This window comes from Homalodisca vitripennis, chromosome 8, assembly GCF_021130785.1.
Source record: "Homalodisca vitripennis isolate AUS2020 chromosome 8, UT_GWSS_2.1, whole genome shotgun sequence".
NCBI lineage: Eukaryota > Metazoa > Arthropoda > Insecta > Hemiptera > Cicadellidae > Homalodisca > Homalodisca vitripennis.
The window spans coordinates 39,174,461-39,183,686 of NC_060214.1; positions in this window are offsets into that span (position 1 = coordinate 39,174,461).

Sequence of the window (9,226 nt, forward strand, 5' to 3'; positions counted from 1 at the left end):
TAATCAGTCATGATGTGTCTTTGTTGTACACCTTCATTCAGTCCTGAATCTGGTTGTGTTAGAGCACAAAGTTCCTAATAAAGTTTGGGTCCCACATCTCAGCAATCACTGACAGGGTTTTCTGAGCCAGTCATATGCATTTCTATAGGTATATCAAAGTGACTATCACAGCTGCAGAAGCTGAGCAGGGTAGTCAGTCATCTCTTTCTGCTTTCATCGGAGCTGCACTGTCCGATATAAAACATAGGCTTGTATCAAAAGTTCAGCCACTGACTTCCAGAACAGTTGTTAATAAGAACTAATACCGGGTGTCTTATAAGTGTTCCCCCCTCCCCTCTATTAAACTTGCTTATGAATAGAGATAGAATGATTTACTTTGGAGGGAGTGTTTATATGACCAATTAAGGAGTCTTTTGACGTATGAAAATCTTTAAAAAATGGGGTATTTTGGGGATAAGTCAAATTTTTCAAATGGACACCCCTAGCGAGTGGACACCTCATTTTAAAGGTATTGTAAAAAGAAGAAGAAGGCAGCAAACTAGAAATCTCTAATGTTACTCTATCCAATTTTGTGGCCAATTAAAGTTTAAATTTTTTATAAAATCCTCACAGTTTAAGTTACATTTAAAGTTATTTTAAGGCAGATAAAACATTCACTCACTAGTTATTTTCAGAACAGGACACAAAATCATAAGCAAAACAATACGTAAATGTATTTTAATCTCTTGAGACAGTTCAAATTCACATCTTTGTGTCTTTCAGCCAGGTGGATTACAACTCTGATTACGATGATTTGGAGGTCCAAGGTCAAGATGAGGAGGAAAAGTACTTTGACGATGAGAGTTCTCAGGATGCCAGCTGTAACAGGATGTCCGATGGAGAGGATTTACTTGAGCAGTATATGGATAATCTGCAGCCAGAACCTACCCCGCAACAGTTGGCAGATAGAATGAAAATTCTCACCCATTGTGATACGTTGAATGGACTATTGTTAATAGTGTCAGTGCTTGCCTTAAAAAAGATTTAAAAACTCTTAAAATAGCCAAGCTATATATTGTGCAATTCCAGAATCGTCTTTAGGAGCTGTATGAGAGGGTATTTATTCAATTCAGTTAATATTAACTGGCCAAACTTGGGAAGGGTTTTTTTTTTAAATAATAGATTTAACTGGAATTTATGCCTTGTTTGAAGTTTTGTTTTGCTTGACAAAAAAATGTTCTTTAACTGTTGATTGTGTTAAAAATACTTACAAGAATCGTACTAAGAGAAACGGCTCCAGAATGTGACTGGTTTTCATGTTTAATTCTTATGTGAACAGTATCAATATTGTGTCTACTCTGTTCTGTTTTTCAGCTCAGCAAGATTGGTGTTGGCTGATGACAGATTTATATCATTGTCTGTCAGAAGTCTATCAAATTGTTCTTGTAAAACAGCAAAGTACCAGTGAAGAAATTATTAGATTCTCTCTGTAGTTTGGGTCTGCTAGACAAAATGAAGGATAGCAAAGCCCATTATGAAATTTGTGTTTAAAATTTCAACCATGACCATATTTCATATCTGTCTTCGCAACTGTTTTGTATAGTCTTTATGTGTGGCAGACTTTAGCAAAATACTTCCACCTAACATCCATTTCTCATTTAACCATGCAAAAAAAGATCAAATAGAGGATGGTCAAAAAAACAGTGTTTTTATGATGTGCAAGAGGTTTGAAATCCTTCACAAAAGCCATAGTTTAAACAGAAATGTGAAAGTGCTTTCACAGAAATATTTTTTTTAACTTTACTGGTACACTGAACTCAGAGGGAGTTGGTGTGTCATTTTGCATTTTGACAGATCTTTGTGTATAAATTTTGCTCAGCACGCCCCTTTATTTTCTACAAGCTAATTTTTCCAGGCTTTAGTCTTTTTTCAAGCCCTACAGAGTGCCTTCTGGTAGAAAGCAAATTTTGAAAAATCAATGTAAAATAACTAACTATAAGCTTCCATTGTAAAGTGTCACAGTTTTTAAAACATTATTAAAAATTTACCAAGAAAAACACCATTAGTTTTTCTCAATTGCATTAAAACATGCCACAAATTTTGCAATGTAATTTTTAGACGCACAGTTGGAAAAGTATATGTTTAATTGCATTTTTTAAGTTTTTTCCTTAGTTCTTGAGTTTGATTTTTTTAGGTTTACCTGTAGTCTAACGTGTAAGAAACAAAATCAGTATCATAAGCACGGTTTAAAATATATTAATTTTGTAAAATACGTAGTATAGTCTTATGGCTACAAGCTTATACTGTATAAAAAACAAATGTAAATATTTTGTAGTAATACTAGTACTAATTAAACCATTTTAATTATCAGTAAGTAATTTCCATTTATTGATTTTCCTGTGAATTAAAATCTCAATTGTTTATTAAATCTCTGTTTATTTTATGTTGGTATAAAAATTGTCAGCAGTGCTGGTAGGTAATTCAGCAGATCAGGATAATTATACTTCATCACTTGGGTGAGCACATCTCAATTAAGGTTTGATAATTATGCCTATTGGTTTGGCTTGAAGTTATCAATACCATGATAATAGTTAATTAATCGTTTTAAGGCAAATAAAGTAACACAACCTCACAGAATTAGTAGAATCGTAATAGCATGAGAGATAAAAATAATCAATTCTTAAATATTGTTTAATACCTATTACAATAAACAACGTTCAATACTGAATCACTAAATGAGGTTAATTAACTATATTATATAAGTGTTGTAAAATAAAGGAAGCAAAAAGTCATTATTTAACAAGAAAGATTTGATTGAATAGGGAGAGCAGTACTGTTTATAAGATTGTAAAGTTAGGTCCTTTTTCTGTTTGATACTGAAAACAAAAATTGATTATTTCATACTCACTGGGCAATTTTTTCAATTACAGAGATAAAAGTGGTAAAAGTAAGTCTGCTCTTCCTTAAACATTTAAAAAAAGATATTGTCAATAGAAGTCTCCGAAGTCAATGTTATTCTTCATTGGTTTTTGAGGTTAAACCATCTTGGACATTTTAAATGCATGAGCCACGAGATTGTACCATTACTTAACGAGTCATTATTATTAAATCCCTGTTAGGCGTAGATTGCAACTAATACTTCCGAAACTAGCCCTAACTCTATTTACTAGAGGTTTGTTCATAGTCTCTGGATAGAAAACTAGAACTAGGCTTAGGAAACCCTGGAATGTGATGAGGTGTACTGTTCATTAACTTGTGTCTATCATCAGTGTAAAGAGGATCACTACTCTTAGAATCAACTTTATCAACACTTATTGTAATACAATGGACCATAGTGCAGAAATGTTGTCCATGACAATTGCTTTTAAAAATTCTGTTATAGTTTACAAGTTTCACCTGACTCATAAGACTTTCATTCAAACAGTGAATTGCAAAGTTTTTCTCTGGTAAATCGTATCTGAAAGGTTCACTAACAATACGGAGATTGGTCCTATTACTAACCTCAGTAATCCTAGTAATCTACCTCATTACAGTAAAACAGACACCCAGTTTACAGTGTTATAAGACATCTTTACTTTGCTTTACTTTTACAGTCATTACTACTGCCGCTTACAAAAACTGCATGGTCCACCCTTATCGAAGTTGGTTGTCAGTTCATCCAAGTTTTTCACAATATCATGTTCTGTGGACCTATTTTTAATAAATTAATCTTTTAATTTTTACTTCAAACTTGATAGTCTCTTAAGATAATGTATTATCAAAAAAATTTTCATTTATAGGAGTGTTTGATCATATATTAAGCATTTAGTTTCCAATAAGAAGAAAGCTGGTAAAAATGTAATTTATTATAGTTTTAAATTAATACCAAAAATTATGAATTTTATATTAAATAAATGATATTTTTATATGGGCAAGTTATTTGACAGTTGAGACCCTTGTAGACAAAAGCCTCATGCTTTGGAAGGGAACACCATCGTTTTGCCAATATATACACAACAAACAGAAATGGTTTTATATAAAAAAATGTATACTGTGACTGTGAAACTGGGTGTCGTTTTAGACAAGTTTATGCCGGTAGGGGTATAAATATTAACGAAGGCCGTTGTAACAATAGTATCAAAAGTATTCTAAGACCATATCTGAATATCTAAATATAAACTTTTTGACAGATTTTCTTAATCGTGGCAACAAGACAAACTTAACATTGGTGATGGAAATATAATTCACTTTGGAACTAGAAGTGCACATACACGGGCAAAGCCTAAGAAATTGTGTATGAAGCCCGCGGGTAATTCATTATATATATATAAAGCAATAAAGAATTTTTGATATTACTTACGTATTGTTAATTGTACTTGAATTTTATACATAATAATGCATAATTTGTACATTAATATTAATCGCATAACAACCAAGCCACAGCAAACTGTGGCTGGATCAACTACTGTGAATATATATATATATATATTGAACTTTTTAAAAAGTTCACATATATGTTTTTAAAACCATAGTATTCTATAGCTCTTCTCTTCTTGTGTCGAAGGATTTTTCCAGACCGGTTAAAAATCTCACAAATTTGTCTAATATATGTGAAAGGACCAAGAAATGAACTCAAGAGTTGCCGTCCAATTTCAGTCATAACAATTATTTCACTTCTCAGTTTGGGTTCAGAAGGGATAAATCTACTGTAATAGCAATTGATGGCCTTAAAAAAAAAAATCATAAACGCTTTTGAAAATAAAGACTTTGCCCAAGCCATGCTGTGTGATTTATGTAAGGCTTTTGACTGCGTAAGTCACTCTGATCTTCATAACTTTAAGTTTTATGGTGTTTCAGGATTAATGTTAAAATTTTAACAATCTTATATGTCTAATCGTAAAAAGAAAGTTTTTACCAATGGACAGTGGTTAGAAGAGGCTTGGGTAGAATGGGGCATACCCCAGGGAGCTGTCCTTGGACCATTGCTTTTTCTCCATCATAAATGACATCCCTAATTCAGTTTTAAGTCTTCAACTTTTTTATTTGCTGATGATACTACTTTTTTCAACAAAAGCTACTCTGTAATTATAATTATGTAATATCTTCTACTTTGTAATACTTGCAAAGAATACTATCAGTGACGCAGCTTTTTGTTTTAATAGTACCAGTAATGGTTTCATTCAAAACTCAGAAAAAACACAGAACATCTTCTTTACTCTTAGACCTTACGATGAGGTTGTACATTTACAAAATAATTACAGTTCTAATGTGAAGTTCTTAGGGGTTCACATAGATAACTGCCTATCATGGAGTGTCCATATTGATTATATTTCTGGCAAGCAGTCCAGAGTGAAATTTCTTTTAAGCTGTTTAATAAATTGTATAAATAAGGAAATTCTCAAAATAGACAGAACTAATATGTACATTAGGTACAATTGTACGATATATAATTAATATTATTTTTTAATGAATACAGTAAAAAGTAACAAGTAACATGTGATAGTGCGATACAGATATGAAAATAGATATATAACAGTTATAAAGTGGCTACAAGTAGATTATCCTCCATATAGCAGTGATAACAACAGAATGACAAATATTAATAACAAGTAATAACAACACAAAAAATTAAATAAACAAATAATAATATAATAGAATATAGGTATAATTGATAACAAGACAAACATATAGATAATACTAAGTGGACTTTTGTGTGTGCATACGTGTGTGTGTTTGGAAAACTCCCTTTGTCACGAAAGACATCTATAAGTATGTTCCCAGATATCCCTCAATGCTGGAACTTTGGCATCTGAAGGTCAGTGATGAGGAGCCAAAGAAGTCCATAAGGTCTGGAAGGCCATTGCTGTGACTCTGTATTCTCAGCATGCTGTTGACACTCGATCGGTGTGGTGAATCTCTGCATTCACCAGACAATAGAGGGAGAGAACATCCTGGATGTTAAACGACTTGTCTCCAAAGTTTGTAGGTTAAGAAAATTAGCTACTAATTGAGTATACTAATTAGCATACTTTGCCTTCTTCATAGGCATCGCTTAATATTTTATGGAAATTGGTCTAGAATAAGTAAAATATTAGTTTTACAGAAGATGGCTTTAAGGATTATCACAAAATCACAAACCTTTACAACATTGCAAACCTCTTTTAATTAGTATGCAAATTCAGCCAGTAAATAATCTATACATTTCGAATTATTAAAATATACATTACAAATCTTAGATAAACAAAACTTTTTATCCAACGCCCATTTATACAATATTAGGAATAGGGAAAATGGTGCAATAGATTTGTATAGGCTCTAAAACACCCTTAAGTCATGTGACCTCTTCAATAAATTAAAATATTAAATTGGTTTATATCCTGCAAGTCTGTTCATACGTTTTATATCTGGTTGTTAAGTTATCTGTTCTATTCACTTGATGAGTTCTTTGAACAAGAAAACATTTTATTGTGATGATCTGTTTCAATTAACGTCAAAAGAATATCAATATAATTGTTCAATGTGTGTTATTTTAAACTTGTATTTTAAACTTTTTAATTTGATTGTGATGTACTTATATTTATTTGTTTAATTTTATAAAAGTATATTTATATGACTTGCTGTAATACAGTAAATATATTACTACATATTAATTATACATTAATACATAACAATGTCAATGCTTGAAGAAGTTATATGAGAAATAAATATTTATTTATAAGTAATTAAACAGTTTTCTGTAAAAATTTAAATATTTTTTCATTACTCCTTTGAGGTTAGTTTTGGAAATATGACTCATTTTTTATAACCACTGCACGATAAAGTAATATGATGTGCACACTCGCCAACAGGTTAAATCTTTCTGTAGCAGCTATTGCAACAGGGTTTTGTTTTGTGCAAAAGGTTTATATTTATGTTATTTTTTTTTTATCTCATTTAAACCTCAGCGTTAGCTATGCTGGCTTCGAAGTGCACTGGTTTTTGTTATTATTACATTTTTGGACCTCCCCGGGATTCGAACCCGTGATCTCTTTGTTAGAGAGCCAAGACTATAACCACTAGTCTACGGAGGAGGACTATTTTTTTATTGTTAGGAGTTGCTTTTCTGAACAGTTGGTAACAACACTTGTACATGCATTAAGTAGAAAGTCATACATTTTGTTTAACTTCCCAACCGAGTGCGTAGTACAGTAAATACTACAGTTGTCCAAGTATATATTTCATACATTATTAAAAACTTCTAAAATGCACATTTTTTAGCTGAAGTTTCACTTGAGTTAAAAGGTGAATGCACTATTTACCTCCATTAGAGTATTAATATGAAGAGAAAGATCTAGTTTTTAGCTACTACTGTCATATTCTTCATTATTTTTCCCTTCAACATCATCTTTTGGGATATTCTTTAAGCGTGCTACCCACCTTGTTATACATGTTAAAATACTTACAATAACAATTGAATTCCTCACAATTTTATGTGAACATCCAACAATAAATCTTTTGATAATTTTTAAATTCCAGTAAAGCCAATTCCTAGCAAAAATGTTTGATATTCATAGGATTGTTACAGGTATGTGTGCAAGGAAGTACAGCAGAAATAGCATCTCCAAACGATTAATTTTAAAGGCTTCAGCCTTCCATTGGGCAGGTATTAAATAAACAAAAAAAATGTTATCAGCGCTTTTAGACTGATGTTTAAATATTCATTATTTATTTTTTCTGATGAGCATTAATTAATCTTTTGATTCGCTAAGGACAGAAATATCTTAAATGAAGTTTTAGTAAAATATGTACTATTGTACTGATATAAGAAACAGAAAATACTTTCCAATGGTTTAAGACTTTTAAATTCGCTTCTGTCTTCACATAACAATTGTGGGGTTTACTAAATCTTAGTATTCTTTCTGAAAATAGTTATTACTAATTCAATTAATATACAATCCACTTAACTCCTTCTTGGCTTTCAAATAGAACATATTTAAGAATCAGAATAAATTTTTGATCATTCTTGTGTACATTTTGAGAAAATGCATGAATCTTACACAAAAAAATCTTTTCTGTTGGAAAGATTTTATATCTAAAGAAGATTCTCTTTTGTACATGAACTTTCAAACAGACTTTGGAGATTCTTCCTTAGAAGGATTGAGGTAACTTTCAAGGGATGTGGAAGTCTTAGCAACTTCGCTAGATGGACAGATGGAGTCCTTTTTTTGGATTTTGTTGGGGCACCTTAAGGTTTGCATCAAGGCTGGTTTTTATGTCCTTGCTCTTCTTACCCACATTTTCCAATGTTAGTTCTTTATCAATTGCTAACAGACGTGATTGTATCATTGACAATCTTAAACTTATATCGCCCATACGACAGTCGGTGGACGTAATATGAGTGTTGAGGTTTTGAAAACAATCATCCATCTTATTCAGTTTCGAAAGCATATTGCTGAGCTTATCTTTCTCTGTCAAAGAGTTAAAAGTATCAGTTTTATGAAATGCCTTGAAGCTTTCCTTGGATGAACTTGGAAACTCTTTGAACATATTGTCTTGTTTTGTGTTGATATTAGCTGCGTCCTGCAACATGAATAATGGAGTTTAATCGTCAATATAACATTAAAAACAGTTGTATGATCTGAAAAAATTACACTTTTTCTATTATTAAAATGTTGCTGTTACATATATATAAAAGAACATTTGTCAGCTATAAAATTAATAACTGTGTAGCACTCTGCTATATTATTTATTTAAAATTAAATCAGATTTAAATTTTAAAATAAAATGAAGGTATGGACGAATTTAAAACATGTTATGTAATTCCTACAGCAAAGATTGGAGTTCATGTTGGGGGTGATGTTTAAATAAGGCTTAATAATCAAAACCGGCTTCCATGATGTTGCATTATGGTCAGCTGTTCTTCTCTGTACCATACTTGCTTTTCTTGTTAGTACCCCACTTTTGCCTGTACAGGTGCACTTCCAGTCTTATGTTTTGGTCGTAGACCTTAAACCTATAAAGATTATAACAACTAAAAAAATCACAACCAAAAAAATTCTTGTGATTGTGTTCTTGACCTCTCGTGCTTGGGACTTGTATCTTGTACAGTTATAACACCTGGACTGGACTCCCAATTAGTTTTTTTATATGTTTGAATCCTTTTCTTTTCTCTATTTTTGCACGTATTAATATCTAACCACCTGACAAGAAGGATAGATTTTAATCCTCAAAACATTGTGTAATATGTAATGATGGCAAAAGTCTGAAATCCTGTTATTCTTTCAAACTT